At 32.2% G+C, this 22,164-nt stretch overlaps 1 protein-coding gene across 1 annotated transcript in view; it reads right to left on the bottom strand.

The window, feature by feature from the left end:
- Positions 1-22,164, bottom strand: part of LOC143918729 (octopamine receptor beta-2R-like) — a 204,395-nt gene that overhangs the window by 36,256 nt on the left and 145,975 nt on the right. Inside the window, exon 5 of the mRNA XM_077440749.1 lies at positions 21,386-21,433. The gene's annotated coding sequence lies outside the window, so the exon portion shown is untranslated. The remainder of the gene's footprint in view (positions 1-21,385; positions 21,434-22,164) is intronic.

The raw sequence follows: 22,164 nt of genomic DNA, 5'->3' as shown, positions 1-22,164 counted from the left end.
AAGTCCAATCAAGTCGGAATTGCCTTTTTCAGCAGGCGCAGATCGCTGGAACGGGACAGAAGTAAAGCCTTTGAAAAAATTGGTCGGCCATATATTAGAGGCGAAGACACAGCAGAACCATATCGTTTTTTATCGAGTCAACGGTGTCGAAAACTCGATAATTTTCGCAACGAAATTCATTTTATTAATCTTACTATAGCTTCTACATTTACATAAATATGTGTGTATATTATACTTTCAGTATTTGATTGTAACGAAAGAAGTATTAAATTTACATGGTATATGTACATATTATTTTATTTTTACATATATATGTATATACAAATATACCAGGAAGGCTTAACAGGTAAACCCTAAATGCGCCTTCCTGGTCCACATAATTATTACATAGATACATGTAAATCTAAACAATATCTGACATCTATGGTCAGATATTACAAACATCGTATGAATACGATAAGTAACGATGAATAACTTTCATGTAACAATACGAATTTTTGTATTCGATAAACAACCACAGAGACATTTATGGTGAGCAATATGGCGAAACCTAAGATATAACAATAACTAAAGGTTTGCAAAATTGGGAAGGAAAGGAAGGAAACGCCAATTTTTACAGGAACCTTTTCAATGAAAATCAGAAAAATTGGCAAATTCTGATAAGAAACGATCGACCTCGACAAACCAAGGTCTGGCCAACAACGATACTTAGTGGGAATCGAACCCGTAACATCAAGTACGAAATAATTCAACATTTCCCACAAGACCACGCTGCTGGTTATATATGTATGTATGCTTTCTTCAATCAAAATGTTTCTACGAAATAGTCTAATAAGGTTTCAGTAATTCGTATATTTTATCCTTAGAGCATAATAGTGATACGTTCACTAGAACCAATTAATTGGGGTTTCAAATATTGCGAAAAATCAGGAGGACCAAGTATATATAAAAAAAAAATCTCGAGTTAAAATTTTCGCATGATCACAAAACTTCATCTATTGCTATTTTAACGCATAGTTTGGGAAACAAATCAATCATATTGCCAAAAAAGTAGACGTATTTTGAAAATATATCAATGTGTTCTGATAGATTATAAACACAAAAACAAAATGGATTAATAACTCAATTTTGATATATAAATAACATTTCTTGCTGAATTTTGTGCTGTTAATTTGAACCTGTGTTATCATTTACAGCCATTCCCGATTAAGCGCTGGATGAAAGCCTCTCCAACTCTCTTCCACTAGTCTCTGTTTTGCGCAACTTTCATCCATCTCACTCCACACATTTTTCTAATTTTCTCAATTTTTTACATACATATATGTATACATACCAGGAAGGCCTAACAGGTAAGCCCCAATACGCCTTCCTGACCAATTACAGACATCGATATATGTACAATTTTTAGATTAATTTTAACAAAGCATCATATAGACATCTATGGATACACTTATCTTTCCTGCGGTCTTCCTTTTATCCTTTTGGGTATTCTCTCGGGTACCATTTTAGCACTAGCCACGTGTCTCAGCCATTGCCATTTCAATTTCTTCACTCTATCCACTACATCCACTACTATTGACATACTTTCCTACCACGTATTCCATTTCCTATCTTTCCTCGCTATGCCAAGCATATAACGTTCCGTACTTCTTTGAGTTCATTAAACTTTGTGCAGCAACTTGGCGTTCAATGACCAAGTTTCACATCTATACGTCATTACTGTTAAAACACATTGATCGAAGATCTCTTTCATCAGGCATTTAACCTATATATAGTCTAAAAAACTATCATAGGTATAGAGAGATGTATCATGGGCTAATGCATAATGCATATTTATTTATGATATAATCTATCTACAGTTTGAACAAAAACTAACTTAATTACGCAACTAATTAAATAAATCAATCTATGTATATAAAAGTTTAATTTTGAATTCGTTTTAATAAAATCAAAAGTGTTTGGATTGTAAGCGGTTGGGAACTGTTCCATAGAAATGTTTTCTAAATGACATTTACATTTAGATTACAATGAAGGATAAATTTCCGAATTTAAATTTAATATTACAATGCGTATTGAACCATTATGTAATCAGTATATTATGTAAAACATAATAGTAGAGTGGTATAAATTATGGCTCTTGTGACTGATGAGTTGCGTGTTCATATTCTGGAGCGCATCATACTTTCAAATAAGCTCTTACACCTCGAAGCCATTTTATTTTCTTTTCATTTTGACCCTCCGAAGTCACGCACTCGTGTCTCATCTCAACAAGATTACGCACTTCAAATTGTCGAGAAAAGGTTAGCAGGTTAACAAAGTTCGGTTCGAATATTTTTCGACGTCGTCGTTTCCTCACCGCATTTTTTCCGTACGCACCCCATCGCATAACGCGCGATAGAGATGAAGTTTAAATCTGCAGATCTCTCCAGAATAAGCCATTATTCATTGGGGAGGGGGTGGTGGTAGGATGTGCCAGACTAAGAAGATGTATCGCCGGTCGCAAATTCACATACTTCACTTCACAACTTCGGGAAACTGGTGGAAGCGAGCATAAATCATTCGTCGGGTAACCGGTTGCCGGTCTAGCGCGACCTTCTCTCCTGTCTTCTCACAATTACAAATTTCAGACCTTCCGTTTTCTATTCACACGCAAATATAAATCAAACAAATTAAGGGACGTTTAAATTACGAATTGGCAGTAAAAAAAATTGAACTTTTTACATTTCACGGCAAAAAAGACAAAGTTGAATCAAACCATAAAGGATTTGTATTAGGTAGTTACTACGTATGTAGGTAGTTACTTCGTATTAGGCTTTATTTTTGTTAACGTTGTAAAACTAAACTCAATGGTTTTATTATCATTTATCAGTTGAGAAATCGTGGGATTAAATCTTGATTGAAATGTAAAGAAAATTAAATTGATTAACTTGATCATTAACACTTTGCACTCTTATTGGAATTTCTCTTCACCACTAGTCTACTCTAGGATGGAAAAAGTTATATGATTTTTTTTTTTAATTTAGTTGTTCATATTATTAAATTATGTCGAAGATCAAATTGGTGAATTCATTTTAACAAAAAATACGCAATTTTTTTTTTTAGATAAAAACTAAATATTATGCTCAGTTATTTTGGGACCATCTGTTCGTCTCCAATTGTGACCATAATAACATGATGTTGATTTGGGATAGCATTTTTCGAATATAGTCACTAAACTCAATTATTTCAAACCATCATGATTACTAAATCAAACTAAATGATAAGTTCTATATTTCTTGTATTATTTATGACAGCAGTTTTGTATAATAAATGAGTTTTATTACTAGAAACTTTTAAAATATGCCTATAGAAATGTTTTCATACCTACCCTATAGTTCGTTAGGCAGTTTGGGTCCAAGGATGCAAAGCTATTGTCTGTTTACTCATTGTATTTTAATGCGTACCCACCCTCATAAAGTGTCTATTGGTTAGTTTTTAAACTGTTAGCTAAAATCATATTTTCTATTCGTTACCTACTTGTAAGACACATCGAAAAAAAAAGTTGGATCATCCCAGAAGGCGGGCAAAGACGAAATGATTAGATTTAACAGATACACGGTGTTTTTGATCACTATTTTTTTACACTTTTCAAACAAATCTTGCCTTTGAAGTTCACGACGAACTCATCGACCACTATGTCTCTGCACGGTATAATTAATTGTCTGCATTTAGCATCTAAATGATTCAAAAAGCAATTGTGTTCTACAATATTATTTTTGAGTTGTAATATCCGAAATATTTGTAGAAACCGATCTCTTTTGAAGACACTCCTAAAAAACATATTTTCAACCGAAAAATAAAATTTTTTTGGTTGAAAATATGATTACTTAAAATCGACCAATTATCACTGTTTGTATCTCTGATATCACCTTCACTATCGCTTTCGGTATCAACATAGCCCCTTTTTTACTTGGTTAGGGTTGAATGCCACTTCCATTGTAAAAATTTCATGTGCTCATCATCGCTGCTGGAAATATTTGAATAATTATAACGTACATATGTATAAAGTTCAGATAGATCGGCTCCCGCCAGACTCTGCTGGTTTTATCTGATTGGCACTACTAAAATCATAATCTGTTACCATTTTAAATTTATGTGTTTCCGTTGTAGAAAACAACTGGAAAACAAAATGTATCCCAAAAAATTGTCGCTACAGTATACATAATCATCACTATCATTCACAGCCATTAGATTTTTATTGCTAGATGAAGGCCTCTCCAACATGCTTCCATTGGTTTCTGTTTTGGGCAAGTCTCATCCATCTCATTCCACACATGTTTCTAATTTCATCCACCCATTTCCTCTGCGGCCTTCGTTGCACCACTTTAAATTCTTTTGTCCGTTCTTCAATTTGAATTTCAATAAATATATGTATAGACCAACTTTGAAGAAAAAAATGGCACATATAAATTTAGCTGGGTTTCCAAAGAACGTAAAGGTCAAATTATGACATCAAATCAGATTGTTATGTGATTCTTCGAAATAGTCTGATTTTATGCTTATAATTGAAATGTACATTTGTGTCTTTATTGACACTTCATACTGTATACTTATACATAAAGTAAATTTAGTTGAAACTAAAAAAGCAGGAGAGTGGGTTGTTTTTAAATATATGTATGTATGTAAACAGTAGGATTTTTCTTTTTTTGCTTAACTTCAATTTAGAATAGTATAAACAAAAAAAAGGCAAACGATGTCGCTAACTAACAATGTCGTTATTTTATGGAAAAATACATGTAAAGCTTAATAAGATTCGCGAATAGACATCAATACCCAGAAGTTGAATGTTTTTAATGGGGGATCATGTTATTTCGCTTTTGTGACACAAATTTCACATACAAAGCTTACAAAAAATCTTCGATGTATTGTTTGTAATTGGGAAAAAGCAATTGTATTGAAATTAATTGACAGTAAAAATAAATAGGCATATAGATCACTTGTTAGATTAAAAATAAAATGAATACCTTATAAATAAAATTATATTGATGGTAATTATGCAGACAACAATTGACGTACTGAATGGTTAGTTACGCGGAAGAGCAGGTGAACAGTGTCGTACAGTGGTAATTAGAGAGATATGCCCGTTGCACAGTGGCGTACCCGAGTTGTCACGACACTGTCTCTAAAATTATCGAAAATTAATTCAGCAATTAAACCCGTCAGTGGCAATTACATACATGCGACTCATGGGGATGGATGGCAAGAGTCGCACCACTCGCGTTAATCATATCATAGTTAACAAACCCGCCGGTACGGAGCGTAAATTACTATTATGTAGGTACTAAATATGGAGAAAATTACCTCGAGAAAGTTGGTGGAAATCGAGGAAAAGCTTGCGCTTCCTTACACACACACATACATACATGCATGCATATGTATCTACGAGATAAAGCTGAATTTACAGGGACAGTTAATGGGATCCAGTGCCCGAACGCGAGTTACGGTAGGCAGATGAATACTTTATTTCAATATTGTGTAGCCCACGCACCCAAACGATACTGCGGATCGTATAAATTTTACGATTTTCTCTCCTCCCCTTCCCGTTCGTTTCCTCATCCCCGAACTGAACGGTCGTTAAATGAAAATTCATGCGCGATGAAACCGCGAGCCACTTTTTTTCGGAACGAAAAAAGTTTATACGGCATAAAATATATTTTAAATTTGATTGCGGAATAGATATGCTTAGTATTCAAAATTATATCGTCTATTTTTAAATTTATATACCATGCATAAGTTCAGAAATTATCGTAAGCTCAAACGATGAATCAATGCTCAAATACATGTCATGATATGCAATGTATGTATGTACAAAATTATCTAATAAATGTTACTGAAATGTTTTATCTTCAATTAAATTAGGCAGCTTTAGAAATAGTACTTATTAAGGTTCAACTGTAGTACGAAAAATATTATTCAGTACATTTAATTGCTAGATTTCCCAGAAATTTTCAATTCCCAGGACATGGGACGGAGCTTGATATCGTTGCCGGTATTCCCAGGAACCCAGGACATACATATAATGTAAAAAAAAATATTTTTCAATTTAATTTATTTACTGGAAAAATATAATTATAAAAGTAAATTTATCTGAAGTAGAAAAATACTAGATAATATAAGAATAGAAGAATACTAAGAAATAAAATAAAATAATCCTAATATAATAAAAAAAAAAATAATACTTAAAATGAGAATCCGAAATCCTATTTCAAGATTTGGCACAAAATTTACAGTAATAGAAAAAGCTCTTTCAGTTTCAGGCGAAGTTAGTTTTGTAATCTAAAGGAACGAAAACAATTTTGTTAAATTATCTTTTTTTTCTCCTGAATATACATATATATATATATTTTTTTTATTTATTTTTTTATTATTATATTATATATTTTCATTTATGTTTTAAAATCGAGGCTGTTTTTATTTACGCTATTTTCCTGATTTATTTCTGAAATCTTCTTATTTAACTCTTCATTCATTGTCAACCATACAATTGTCTTCATCGTCAATTCATCGTCAAACACACATCTTCATCAAAATCTAAAAAAGATTATTACATTCTGGAATCGTTAAAACAAGAAGGATACACTCGCTTCATAATAGTTCTGTTATGTTTACGTGGCGTATCCGAAACAGTAGTATTCGACACAATCTATTCACACTATACGGAAGTACATGTCACCGTGATGTATCAAGCAGAATCTGGTTGTGAAAATATTCATGCATGACGTGATATTATAGTGGTGAGTGCACCCGTACTAATGAAAGTGCTGCCATGCGCTCATGAATGTTTTCAGAATCGTCATACTGTGACAGTGTTTACTCGACGATAAATGCAAGATTGAGCCGTATTTATATAAAAGCCGATTTTGCCTTGCACTTGTTCAAAACAAGCATGAACGTGCCGAAAACGAGTACTGCTGTATACTATTAACAGAAATAGTCTTTTACGCGCAGTGTTGGGCCGGAATGTTGACGTGAAGTTTTGGATAATATTATATAAACGGAACTAATTTATGTTTTCATGTTCAGTGGAAATTATACACTATTTAAGAATGACGTTTCACATATAATAAATAATGTTTAAGATAAATTTATTTATTTATGGTAAATTATAATTGAAATATTAATTAAGATAAAAGCTTTTTGAATTGTTTGTTGCCATTGAAATTGTCCACATAACAATACATAGATGTGTACTCGTTTACAAAACTATTCCTGAGTGGTTCTTGAGGAAGTTCAATCTCGAGTGATGTAAGTTTCACCCTATTCTTTTCGAAAGTTTTTTCAACAAAAAGTTTAGAAACAATGATAAATGAAAAGACGAACAAAGAACAAGGAAACAATAGAAGTTCGCTGTCCCAATTATGATTAGTTTACTATAAAATAAAGTCAAGTATATCATTATAATTTACGTTGATCTTGAATATTGGGTGTTTATATAATCAACTACTTGTTATATAAACATCATCCTAACCGTCAAGTTTTTACGAAACGCCTCACCCAATAAAGAATGTGGATCGAAATTCCTATAGATACATAAACCATGAAATTCGCATAAAAAGGACCCCACATACAATTGTATATACGCGTATACATAAGTAAACATGCGGTATTTTGTAATAGGATATTACACGAGCAATAAATCGCATTTAATCTCTTCTCCCCGTATATGCAATACACACTCGCAGTGACCGCACATATGTATGTACATGCATAGACACACACGAATTCCAATGTATTTAAACATGATTGTTTATATTCGCAAGTGTTGTATTTTATTATGGTTAAACTGCTGAGCGATCGCGTATAAAATAGGCTCGTGCCGAGGTTCTTTCGTGATCGTGGGCCATTTCCGGTCGGTTGGCGGCTCGGTGCCAGAGGGACTTAAGAGCCCTGGGAAAACTACATGAACGTAAGTCTGTCTCGAAGCGGAGAAAACTCACGTGGAACAGATAAGGGACGGATGGTCGTAAAGCACCGAATCGCTGAAATGGGAGCACCATTTAGTGGAGTACCACCCCTGGAGTCGCGGTTAGCCCCAATCCGCACCTGGATCGATTGCCGAATGTTAGCCCTGTGAGGTAGTACGGTGGGAGTTCTCCAAACTTAACTACAAATTCGGTTGTCACAGTCATGGGTTCCGTTTGTAAGTCAAGGGATTATAGGTCGGTTGTAATTAGGGGGAAAATTATCCAAAGTTGAGAGGAGTTTGAATAATGTATTGAGGTGTGTAGAATTTGAAATTAGCGGGCTGAAGAGGAGAATTGTGGGCGTTAATGCATTTCATAAGACAACGAACAAATTTATCATTAACTTTTTATTAGCTTCACTTGTTTGTTAGATAGGGTTAGACATTTTGCGAGTTGATTTTGAACCATGTATGTACTATGTTTTACTCTTCCGATTGATTATAAAAGCGATCAATAATATATCAATTTTAGCTAAGTTTCTTCTTCTTCTTCCGTTTCTTTCTCGTTTGCTCAACGCTGAGAGTCGCACACAGGGGCCAAATACCTGATTCCTTAGAATAAATTATTTTATTGTACTTTAAATAAGGGAATTAATGAAAAAGCTTATTTATTTATTAAATTATTCATTTGCTTCAATTTATTCAACTCTTAAATTAATATTTTCCATTAATGTTTTTAATTCGATTTTTCAAAGCCATATTATTTTTCATATTGTCAAATACGCCTCGAATACTAACCTTTCCAAGCTCCAAGTAATACAAAATAAATCCCTAAAAATAATTTATAATACACCCATATATACTAACCTGAAAAAACTGCATGCCATATATAATATTCCGTTTGTTACAGACATTACTAACAAACTAACCAGTAGATTCTATGACAGAATCACTAATAACCATACTAACACACTTGTCAAGAGTCTCGGTGATTACAACAAAATGTCTATACCCTTCAGGTATAAACACAGATTAAATAAACACAATCTGCTTTAGGTCATCGACTTTAGAGAGTCTTTAATTAATATTATGTTTTAGATGTATTATGAACATTTATAAGGATTGTAAATAGGTTTTTGAGCTCTTTTTCCTATTATGCTGTAGATTGACATTAGAATAATATAATACTGTGATTACTAACCAAATTAAATTAAATTGTAAAATAGAAAATGATCAGTAGATCAGTAGCTATTAAAATAGATATAAGATGTATTGTGAACATAATTTCGTAATAATAAAAAGCATTTAAAAATAAAAATAAATATTGTCAAATAAAATGAATTTAGTGATAAAAATTAAATTTGAATTTGGTTCTAAAAGGAAAATAGCAAAAAAAGTTTTTTTTATAGGTTTGTTTCATTATTCTCGCTACTAAAGAAGCCATAATATCAAAAACCATTGTTTTTACTTAACGGATCGGAAGTCAATACATTTTTAATCATTTTTATCCACTAAATCATAATATGACAATAATTTTATTGTATTTATAAAATCTAGCATTGCTGTGCCAAACATGAGTGTCGTTAGTTCGATATTTTTTCTATTGATTGCGGTTTTTGTTTTCTTTAAAATATGTAAATTTAATTATTTAGCGAATTTTAAAAGTCTTTAAGTATAGTATTATTTCCTATTTACATATTTTTTTCTCGAACTATCATGGATTTGCTGGGTCAATCTTATATTTCACTATATTAACAAAGGGGTTTCCAATCTCAATATTATTTATTTTCTCTGAACGTACTAATTAGGGCAGTAAATGACTTTAAATAACTTTAAATATGAAATGTTCTAGACTCGTATGTATATAGTTTTTTTATTGAATTTGATTTCAGCTCAATACACTAATGGAGGAAACATGAAAAATTCCTTAATATGCTGGACAGACTCTTGATTTGTCCACAGCTGTAAATTAGAGACATATTGTCAATCAGAGATAATCAAATCTAAAAGTAAATATTCCGAACTTATAAAGTAGGCTTTGATATATGAAAGAAAAATATGTATGCAAACAATTAAATACATTATATATTTAAAAGACAAATTGTATTTGAAATCGTGATTATGAGCAATTTATCCATTCTCACGGATAGATATGTGTTTAAATAGTCGATTTTATGGTAAGCGTTACACAATATTAGTATACAAATGGATCATTGATTACATGCACTGCTGTATACATATGTACATAAATATATGTACAATCATTTTCGTGTCGTATTCGAATGTCAAAATCGTATCAAATGTTTGCACTTTAATTAGTTTTCACTGTGGGCAAATCGCGTGACGTTCTGATGGCAATTTGTATCGTGTGTCGATTTTAAATGACGTTCCAGCATGAAATTGTGATCGCTGTGTTGGGTCTTGATTGTTAATTTTCAAGTTTGAACACCTTCATATTCGATATTGAGAATCATACGAAGGTAACTACGGCGTAGACGTTTGAGCGGTCGTTTGAAAGGAAAATGGTTTTCGGGTCGTTTGATGTTGTTTCCGGTCGATTTTCTCGTCAGACGGTCGTAATTACTGCCTATCTGGGACGATAAATAACTTGAAAATTTTATTTTTTCTTTTCAAAAGTCTTGTGATAAAAGTTTTTAACATTGGACTCTTTAAATGGATTTTCGCTAAACGATTTTATATTTAGCTGACGATAATTTTCAGTGCTATTAATTTTTATGATTCTTTATCACTCAATGAAACCATTAATTTCAATTAAGATGATCGTTAATTACATTTTGTGGGCATTAGAATATTTTTTTTTTAGAATGATTTCGGAAAAGGCAATGATCGAATTGAGATGCAAAATTGAATCAAAATAAGATATACTATGTTTACTAGAAATTAAATTGTTAATAATATACGAAACGTCTATTTATATAACACTCATCTGAAAAGACTACACTATCATAAATAATATCATATCTGTTGTGAATGTCGCTCACAAAAAAATTATCTAGAAGTTTTATGACAGAATAACATTAATGTTTATTAGTGAAGGGTCTCGGAGATTTTACGACTAGACGTTTCTACCCTTCAGGTATAAATAAATACAAATGAGCTGATTACTTCTAGATCGTCAACTCAAGTATAATATGGGTAAAGAGTTTTATATTTGTATAGAATTACATATATTATACTTTATTTTTCACACTATTTTATTCAGTTATGCATTTCATATTCATATTACAATTACTAAAACATTAAATAACACTAAAATACCTTAGTGGAGACTTTTTCCTAGATTTTTACTAATATGAAAATGATTTTTGTTGGTTTCTGCTCGTTTATGAGCTATAAGCGTTTAAAAAAATGAACAATTTTGAAAGATTTTCGTCTTTTGCAGACTCAAAATATAGTATTGATGTGCCAAATGCAAGTATTGAAATCAATAGTCAGATTTTTTTTTTATATTGATTGCAATTTTTATTGATCTCAAATACGTATAATTATTTTTCCAGTGAATTTTAAAAGTAAAAAATATACTTTTTTGTGCACATTTTCGCCCGTAATATTGAGTTTATTTGGCTACTTTATTACTTAACCACGTTTATAAGGATTGGTTTTTTGTCTCAATATATATGTTTTTATCTAAAAGTACTAATCAGAGCGGGAAATGATTTTCAATTAATTAAAAATGCTGTTTTTAATGACCATATGCTTGATGCAAGAGCAAGATGAAGAATAGAGAGCGCATAATTCGATCTCACGAGCATTTCGAGTCTAAAACATTTTAAATTTAAAGTAATTTACTACTCGAATAAGTACGTTCAGAGAAAATAAATAATATTGAGATTGAAAATTCCTTGTTAATGTAGTGAAATATAGGACTGGCCCAGCAAATCCACGATAGTTCGAGAAAAAAATGTGTAAAAATGATATACTATACTTAAAGATTTTTTAAATTCGCTAAATAATTAAATTTAGGTATTTTAAAGAAAACAAAAACCACAATCAATAGAAAAAATATACTCACGACACTCACGTTTGGCACAGCAATACTAGGTTTTCTAAATACAATAAAATCATTGTCATATTATGATTTAGTGGATAAATATGATTAAAAATGTATTAACTGCCGATCCGTTAAGTAAAAACTGTGATTTTTGTGATTAAAAGTGATACAATCGTTCATGTTCGGAGATCTAAGCGCGTCATTTATTTATGTGCGTCATTTATTTATAATATTTCAAAACTTTGAACCCTTTCCCATATAATTTTAAAATAGCCGATTATTATAATGTCGATGATCGATCACATTATACGGGGCGAACAACAATTCAATTTCTCAGTCGATTATTGACATAACGTTTAGCGTTCAAATTTATTCGCAGAGATTCAATTTTGCGTCAGCTTTGAGGTGACTCTGAAACGAGATTAGCCGTCGCTCTGCGGCTACAAAATACCTACAACAAAGGGCTCTGGGTATCCAAACACGCCCGGAAATCACTCTAGTCTATCTTGTAGCCAGGAAATACCTTCGTATAGGTATACTCAGATACCTATATATGTATGAATTTGTTGTGCCGTAATGGTGTAATTAATTGCGGCCCACATATACTCTTTTTCCATCTTCTTTTGGCACGGTTCACCGGCGAGTGTATCGCTGGAGATTACTTCGCGAAAATTAATTGCCGAAAAGATCGAACCGGAAACTGCCGCGATGATCCGTCTCTGCTGGGGGGAGGCTTCCACGCTCGAAAAACCGAGATAAATAAAAGCATACTCAAGATTAATGATGACTCGTCCTGCGCTACAAGGGGGTGGTGTGGGAGACCTCTGGTCGCGTTAACCGTGATTAATTATCGGTAGGCTTTTTAAGTTGCCGAACACAAAACGAAGTCGTTAAGGGCGCAACGAATTGTTTATTAAATTGTTATGCAAATGAAATATGTGCACGTCGGGACAAAAAGCTCGTTTGGTTAATTTTTAATTACAAAAATCTACAAAGAGGCGCATACGTGGGAAATTTAAAAAAAGTTTGAATAATGTTCGTCTCGAAATGAGTTTTATGTGAGTGTATTTGTTTGTTGGTTTGACCAACGGTTGAAAAATTAAATTGAAATGCTATGTTCAAACAAGTAAAATATTTTTTGTGTTGTGGATGGGTTTATGATTGTTCATTCTACGGCACGATGGAAATCATCATTTGTTCTATTTACATACTGCTGTCTTACTGTCAGGAGCTATTTGTTATACTCGTGTCCTGTCGAGTGAGATTACGCAAAGGATTAGGTAAATTGGACTGTGGTATGCGGCTTCTATTTTAGTTAATTTAGTAGGAGAAAGGAAAATATATGACTAGTATAATTCAGTTAAGATGAACTAGAAGAGGTTAATAACAAAGGTCGTTTTGCAATTATAATTAAGATTTAATGTAACATTGATTTTTATATATTCATATATAGAATATATAAAATATACGAGACTAACCCGGGGCTTGAATTCAGGAACTTCTCTTTGGATTCTCCACCCACCCCTACGCAACAGTATTAACGCAACCACCAAGCTATGCGGCCGAATATAATATCAAATTTACCATGAATTTTGGGGAAACAATAAGGGCAGTATGGTAACAAATACATATATATATAAAAAAAAAAAAAATGTATAATATGGTTACCAATTCCGAGAAGATGATGGAATCAATCTCACTGAAGCCACTTATTGCTTAATCGTGATGACGATCACATAATATAATTTATGAATATGTTTTAACAAAGCTATTGGAGATTGAATAGAAAAAATAATATATTTATTCTGAAATTGATGCTAAGAAATAGATTTGTAGTGTTTCCAAATGAAAACTTTAATGCGAAGAATTTGGTAAATTGAAAACCTTCGTTGAAAAAATAATAAATTATTATTAGCGCTCAAATATTTTAAATACAAATTCCACGATTGTACATATACATACATATATGTCTATGTGGTTCTATAATATTATAGTACAAGTTTGTTCTTGGTAGAATAATCAATTTTTAGTGTTCATAAATTTAATATTTTCTCCTGCTTTATTAGTGGGTTTATGTCTTTACGTGTGTCCTGCTACAAGCGTAAAATTTTATTAGAACTTTCGGCAGTCCTAAAGATGGATGAAAAGACATAAACAATAAATGCCATATGGTTTTCCCAAAATAAACAATTCAATAACGAATTATTGTAATAAAAAGCTCTGTGTTTATGTGTATATTGCATAGAAAAAAACTCTTATCACATACATATGTACATATGTATAAGACTAGCGTACAAATACATATGTATTATATTTACTTTAATCAAAAGGAAAATCCTAAAGTATATATGCTGTGCAAATGCATTTTATGGGCGTTTCGATATCAAAAATAAATAGGCCATACAAATCTTAATATCATACGCGCGACTTGTTTGCGTTGTAGAAATAAAAAGTAACGTAGGACTAAAGAAATGATTATGACAAATGTAAGCAAAGACAGCGACGTGGAAAAAAAGGGTCAACTTAACCTCAGAAAAGGTTGCGTACAACAAATACCAGAGAAAAAAAGTAGATTTCAGTCTTCGGGTCGCTCCTGTGGGATAGAATACATTATGTTATATGAAATGTGCGTATAAAGTATTTCGACGTTGCTGTTTTTTTTTTGATGAATAATATTACATAGGTACATATATCCAGGATATATCGTACGATGGGATATTTTGAAACGGCGTGCAATAATACTTAAGGGGGTCATAGATGTCATTTTGATCGCAAAATATTTGCAAGGGAAAAGGATGTCGGAAATCGAGTCGATAAAGGACACAGAGTGGTCAAATCTGCTGTTTCAAGCGATTGTTTTTTATAGCTCTTTTGATAATGTTTTTTTTTGTTAGAAAAGAGAAGGATTAGTCTAGTATGTAATCAACCACGTCGTAATATTATTTAAAATATATTTTATACTAACAATATTGGCCGTAATTTAGATCTGCGTAGGCACTTGGCTTGTTTATCCTCTTTATATAAATTGGTCTTCTGCTCAGTTTGAAAAGGGGTTGAAATACTTAGGGGGGGGGGGGGGGGTCAAAACCTTTTTCCAATGTTTGTCCAACACAATGACGATGCGTAGAGAGCAGACAACAAAGCCTTAGCGAGATAAAAAAATGAAAGTCTTTTGTCTACCTAATGGCACGTGGTTCAACAATCGCCGTAGACATTTCCACGGTGAAAGTGGAAAAATACTTGTTTTCCAGGAAAAGTTTTGAAAGAGCGCGTTTATCACACTGACGATAACGACGTTACACGAGAACACATAACCCGATTTTTTTTAGATAAAGCACATCTATATTTAACTACAAAGCAGCTCCTGTAGTACGTTCTTTGGTATAATACAATATCAACTACTCAAATGCTACCCAAGGGAACGTGACGAAAAAAGGGATATTTTAAATTTTTCTGTTTTAAAATCATTATTTATTCCTCTCTTTATATCTAAATACTAATAAAAACTTGATAGATACAATGTTACGTGAAAATTATAATCTTTACTCAACTGTATCAAACGCAAAATTTTCAAAAGGAATCTTTTAATGTTAGGACACCCTTTTTTGCTTTTAGCTGAAACAATAGGTAGAGGTATTCATTTTTTTGCTCTCCCTCCCACAAAAAGAAGAGCTTTTAACTTGAGTCGGCTTTGTAGATTTTTGTTTTCCGCGATAAATTTTCTAATTGTTTCCCTTGGAATAAAAGCATTACAAGCATTATTAAACGTTAAAGCAATTCGGTGGCAAATTTTTAATACTATAGAAACGCACGATGTGTTTATCAGCACTAAAATTACATATACATATACATATGTACATATTATATAATACCGTGCGTTGAATTTAATTTTATATTCAACATAATTTATTTATATTAATATCATAAAAAACGAATATTTTTGTTTGAAATAATATTCATTATAGCATGGAAATTTATTACATATGTACATACATACATACATATATTTAACACGAAGGGTGTAATTTTCAACTCAAAAAATACACGATCGTTGAAAGGGAATAAATAAAAATGATGATTTCCGAGAAATCTTATGATCGATAATATTTTTTTTGTTCACAAAAAAAAAAAGCTTTTGCGTGTTCAAAATTCTATTTTTAACCCAATTACATCAAGCAAGAAAAAACCACGTTTTTGAATTACCAGAGTGGAGGCTAATAAATTATTATCAAATAAACCTCAATTAATTTGAATATGATAACAATTTTGATTGGTTCGTTTTTGTTTATGAGATATGAGCGTTTAAAAAAATGCGCAATTTTGACTGGTTTTTGTCTTTCAAACTCAAAATCTAGTATTGCTGCACTCAAAGTGAATATTGGAATCAATAGTCAGTTATTTTTTCTATTTTATTTTGATCTTACATTCCTTGAAAATATGCATAGTTAATTATTTAGAATTTTAAAAGTCAAAAATTTATTTTTTTCGTGAAATTATGCGTTTATTTCGCCGTTTGTAATGATTGGTTTTCTATCTAAGACTTTTTTTTATCTAATCATACTAAATTAAGTGATAAATGATAAAGGATAGGATTTGTTAATAAGGAGGGGGTTCGTGGGTTGAAATATCGGTCGCAATAGAAAATTTTATTCGATTTTCTTTATGGTTATGATTATGTGTATCATTGATTATACATACCTACATATGTGTAATGTTTGGTTGATTATAAAATCCAGATCAATCATCTCCTGTCACAATTTGTCGGTTTTATTTTATAATAATTATTGAGAAGTGCCAATTTTATATGCAAGTTTCACTACTAAAGTAACCTTGTTTCAGTTATTCGTAAAATGATAAGCTTTCAGAACTGATTCTTTTCACCGATTAAGGGGTGGTGATTTTTTCAAGTATCCTTATAAGGAAAAGGCAAAGTAATTATATAAGAATCCGAAGAATCATCAAATTGTCGCAAATAAATAAATTGAATGCAGCGAATACAAGGAAGTAAACATCCAAGAGCATCGTCTATTTCATCTAGATTCCAGATAAAACTTTTAATTTGAACACGTATCAGGAATTCAATTTCAAGAATGAAAAAAATACATCAATCTGCACAACGAGGACACAGTGCAATTCGATGTCTGCGCCGGATGCATGTGAAGCTGCAGTGGCTGTGAGTCGCTGCAATATCACAAACTGCCACTCACGACTCCAAATCCGTACAAAATCCTCTTATGTATTCTCGTACACTCACACAACCGAAGCGAACGAATATGGAAAAGGGGTGTTGTGGGGGGGGCTGAAATTGGCTAGATGTGCAGTTGTTACAATGGAGCCCGTTCACGATATAAACTGCAGTCGGGGAAACTGGCTTAATTGCATCCGAGAACGAATTTAATGCACTCGTTGCAGGTGATGACTCTTAACGTACGGACCGGTGAAATTATTGTTGTCGAGTTTTGCGAAATCGTGTTTCTCACCTAACTTCGGGCTCGTTTCCGCTCGTTGGGCGAATTTTCCTCCTCGTTTGTATTATACATGTATGCTAACGACGGCGTGTTCCGCAATGTGGATTAAAGTAATTAAAAAGTTTTTATGTGTGAGTGATGTTTGGATGATATGAACGTGTGGGTATTATATCGTATAATATTGTGTGTGTATTATGTTTGCGAGCAAAAATCTGTTAAGCTTGTCACTCAAGCTTAGAATGGCTATATGTGAATGAAAAATGGATGTACGTAATTACGTGTCGCTCACAGATTATTCAGCAAAAGAAGAATGTGTATGACTCCTAAATCTTTCAATCTTTGACTGATTTGCTGTCCGATTAATATTTAAATTTTCGTGTATGTATTGTATTTTGACAATCGTATATAATAATTTTTTATTCTAGTAAAGACGTATAATGAACATTGTCTGATCTAATCCACTTCAATCATTTTAAATTCCTTGCATCTGATCCTAAATATACATGTATCTGTCTACCTTATTGATATAAGCAGTGCCGAGCTATGGAAAATGGGCGAGTGCCAAAGGTGCTCGATGCGAGGGGCGCCAAAGGCTCCCCTCGCCTATTTTATTTTATTTTTGAATAAATAATAATAAATTTAAAAATAAAATGTAGATACGAGATGGTGTTCAAAATCGAAACCAATGGAAGCAGTTCACGATTAGTATGAGGACGTGCATAGATATGTATGTACTTTCAGTTTTAAACATTATAAAATACGATTATAATTTTGCTAATTCACATTCACTTGCAAAACTTTCAAATGTACAATTATAAATTTCTTGAACTTTTAAATCTGTGGAATCTCATACTTGATAAATGGAATGAGGTTAACATTGCACTTCAGCGGAAAGAACAGGATTTACAGAACATCGTTATTAATTCAGGGGCTCGATAGTGATTTTAGTAATTTTCGAGAAAATATGTAGTTTATGTAAAAGTTACTGAACATTGCTCTAAATTTAATTGTAAAAATTATCTATGTATAATATTATAGTGTTATGTAGTGAATATCTTACAACCTATGTATGTATGTACTTATATTACTCTTTATTCCCGCTTGTTATCTTGATTCTTTGAACGCACGCTTAATTGATATTTTCCTTTAATGATATTTATGAGACTTTCAAAATCTTTATTGTTTTAGTTGCATTTTTCTCACGACTCAATGCTATCTGCGTGACAAATTGTGTGCATATCTACTCAACCATTTCTCGATACATTCAAGACACATATGTTAACACTAAAAATATCGTTTTTAATTAACTTTATTGCTTATTCCCACGCCACCAGCGTGACAAATTGTGGTTCTCAGAAAAAATCAAAACCCTTCACAAATCCGCACAACGAATTGTGTATATCTAACCTCAAGGGATACATATGCAAACACTAAAATATTGTCTTTAATTAATTTTATTGTTTAACGAGCATTTTTCACACGACTCGAGTTCCCCCCTAAAATATTATTTTCTCACGAGCTATGATTGGTTCAAATTGTTACCCTTATTGAATATATACTGATGTTAAACATATGGAAGATCACTTGCGATCAAACACTCTTACTGATCACTTGCGATCAAACACCTTAACTAGTAACTTGCGATTGAACAGTGTAACTAGTCACTTGCGATCAAACACTCTTACTAATCACTTGCTATTGAATAGTGTAACTGATCACTTGCGATCAAACAGTCTTACAAGGCACTTGTGATTAAACTGCCTAACTAGTAAACTACTAACTAGTAACGTGCAATACAAACGTACATTAATCACGTGTATACTTACTACTATTAAAGAAGATCTTATAAAAAACTGTGACTATAATATTTGTACACCATCTCCTACTCGTCCCCGTAACAATAGATAATATGTATATAACAATAGAAATTGAATTAGTAAATTTTGATTATAGAATAACAGACTTTGCTAACGCCAATTTGTCTTTAGTGTTTTGTATCTGTAATAACTAGACACCGGATAGTCACATTGCTATCCATTGTTCCATTGTTGTAAATCCTTTGTAAAAAGGGTTCAGCAAACCTTTAACAATGCATATACAACCTTTGAACAATACGCGGCACCTTCTGGGTCCGGTGACTAGTAATAACACTGTTCGACAAATGTCGACTTTTATTTTGGTTCAGAGACGAGATATGACTTTTCTTATAGATCTATGCCCAGTGAACTCGAATTTGGTAATACAAAATGTTGATTGGCTTGAGATTCGGAGTAATACTTATATCATATAAGTACATATGTGCTATTTTTAATAAATTCAAATGGTAATGATTTCAATTACATATGTTGAGCGAACATTTCAACGCATACGAAATATGGATGTACGTTGAAAACGCGTGCACACATTTGCACCTACAAAGTGAAAAACAAACGAGATAAAACATTTGCGACATAAACAAAGGGTCCGTTTGATTGTGGGATCATCGTTGGCTTCATTAAATTAACCATAAACAACAAAGACAAACGGAAAAGTTTCACGGGTTCACCCCGAAAGCCACCCATTCCGTTGAATAAAACATCGTCGAATTTAATCCATCGTACACGATCCAATTGAAAGCACACCGAGGCATTACGTAATACATTTTTATCCGACTTTATATGTACCCGAGGAGAGCTCGCTTTGAGAATTCGCATTTGCCTCGAATTTTCTTTCACAGTTTAAGCGTGTACGTGTGTGTGCTTGTTGCATTTTTTGGTGCATCTTGTCGCACTTTGTCACCGCTCTGTACCGGAGACCCACTGCTCCATTTTCATCGCATTGCCTGCGGGGAAAACGAAACGAGTTTTCCACGGTCGGTCGCGAAGACGACGGAGTCTGCGAAACTTTGCATATGAATTATATCTATGTACGTACGTGTATACAAGGGTATTTGTTTCGAAATGACGGGAAAATTACGGTGTGAAAAAGTGCTTTATTTTACTTTCAGTTATAATTCTCGGTCGGTATGAATCATTTCATTTTCGGTTTTAACGAGGTCGTTTTTCAATTTCGTTCGGTTGTAAACTCCCCCCCCCCACACCCTGCTCTTTCCCTTCAGATTTCCCCTCCCATCCTTTTCCTCCTCCTCCACCTCGATTGCTACGACCTTTTTTTCCCTGCGGAGTCGAAACGAGCGAATCGAAATGTCACCGAGTAATTTCTTATTCGTGTAAATGCTTCTAGCTGTGTATTATGTACATAATATGTATGTATGGAGCAGAATATCCTAAGTCGAATAGCCTCAATTTTAATTTCTAAACGATTCAACGTTTGACTTATGTGTTGTGTCGTATGTCGTATATAAAAGCTTTTATATAAAATACACATTGTATATATGAAAGAGTCTTAAATATATACATTTGTTTTGTTAACGTTTTTGAAATTTGATACTACGGTATACATAAGTACATATGTACATCAATATTTTTCTCAAATATAAAGTTATATTATATTATTTTTTTATTTTAAAATTTATATTTACCATTAAGAGTTGAGCGACACATATGGTATTAAACTTGTACGTATATTAATTTACAGATTATAAATTTGAAATCATATTCAAATAGTGGTAACATGGTGGGTAAGGTCCTTTTGTCAATTTGATTAGCAACCGTTTCAACAATGAATTCAGATAAATTGGCCAAATTTGATAGGAAATGATCGGCTTAAAGTTACAAATATCAGCACTACAGAAATACTTCCGAATATATTATTTTCAATCGAGGTTAATCTTGGACGTGAATCCGAGAACCTCTCAGTGGTTAGCTTTAACGCAACCATCGAGCTTTGCTGTTGGCTATATATGTAGGTATAAATATAATCAATACGATACAATATAAATGTGTCTTTCAGAAGTCTTTTGCACCTATATAATCAATTTGAAATGTGCGCTCAGTGAGATAAAATAAATTTATTGGAACTTACTTGAAGATGATACGGAAGTTAGAGTATATAAATTCAGCAATGGACAATCTGAAACAAATAAATAAATAATTAATAAAATTAAAATTCAATTGAATAATAATAGTCAGCAGCATAGATTGGCATTTACATATGTGCTAACCACTTAGAGGTTACCAGGTTCAATCTCGATTGAAAAGAATTTATTCCGAGTATTATCTGTAGTGCTGCTGGTTTGAATTGGATATTTATATATTTATTTAACATAATTAGGGTAGGTGGCAAAATCTATATCCAAGGGGTTTGACCTATACACATATGTAAATTTAATGATAAAATAAAACATTCAAGTTAACAATAATAAAATAAAAATAAGGACATTTCAAGTAACAAGAAAAAGAAATAGCGAAATAAAAGCAAATGCTGACTGATGTTCATATATAAATAAAATAAATAAAAATATACATAATTCGATTTTTTTATATATATATAAAGGTACATACATATGTATATTAAGTATGTCATCTTAGGTTGAAAGATAAGTACTTTATTTGAAATTTTTTCTAAGTATCTGCTATCATGTTTGGCAATATATATATTTTTTAAACGTCTGGCCCAAGTTATTTATTTTTAAATTATGACCTTCAAATATTTTGGAATTTTATTGAGATTAAGACATACATTATACTGAAAAAGTAATAGTTTTAATGAAATAACTCGTCAGTTAGTTACTTTCTTGTCGGTACAAGTTTAATAAATAATCCTTTTAATAAAGATAGGGTATATTTACGCGTTTAATTCAA

The sequence above is a fragment of the Arctopsyche grandis genome, chromosome 11, assembly GCF_051622035.1.
Source record: "Arctopsyche grandis isolate Sample6627 chromosome 11, ASM5162203v2, whole genome shotgun sequence".
NCBI classification, from domain to species: Eukaryota; Metazoa; Arthropoda; class Insecta; order Trichoptera; family Hydropsychidae; genus Arctopsyche; species Arctopsyche grandis.
Note: the sequence above shows the minus strand (reverse complement) of the source record. Positions and strands in the feature narration are given on the sequence as shown.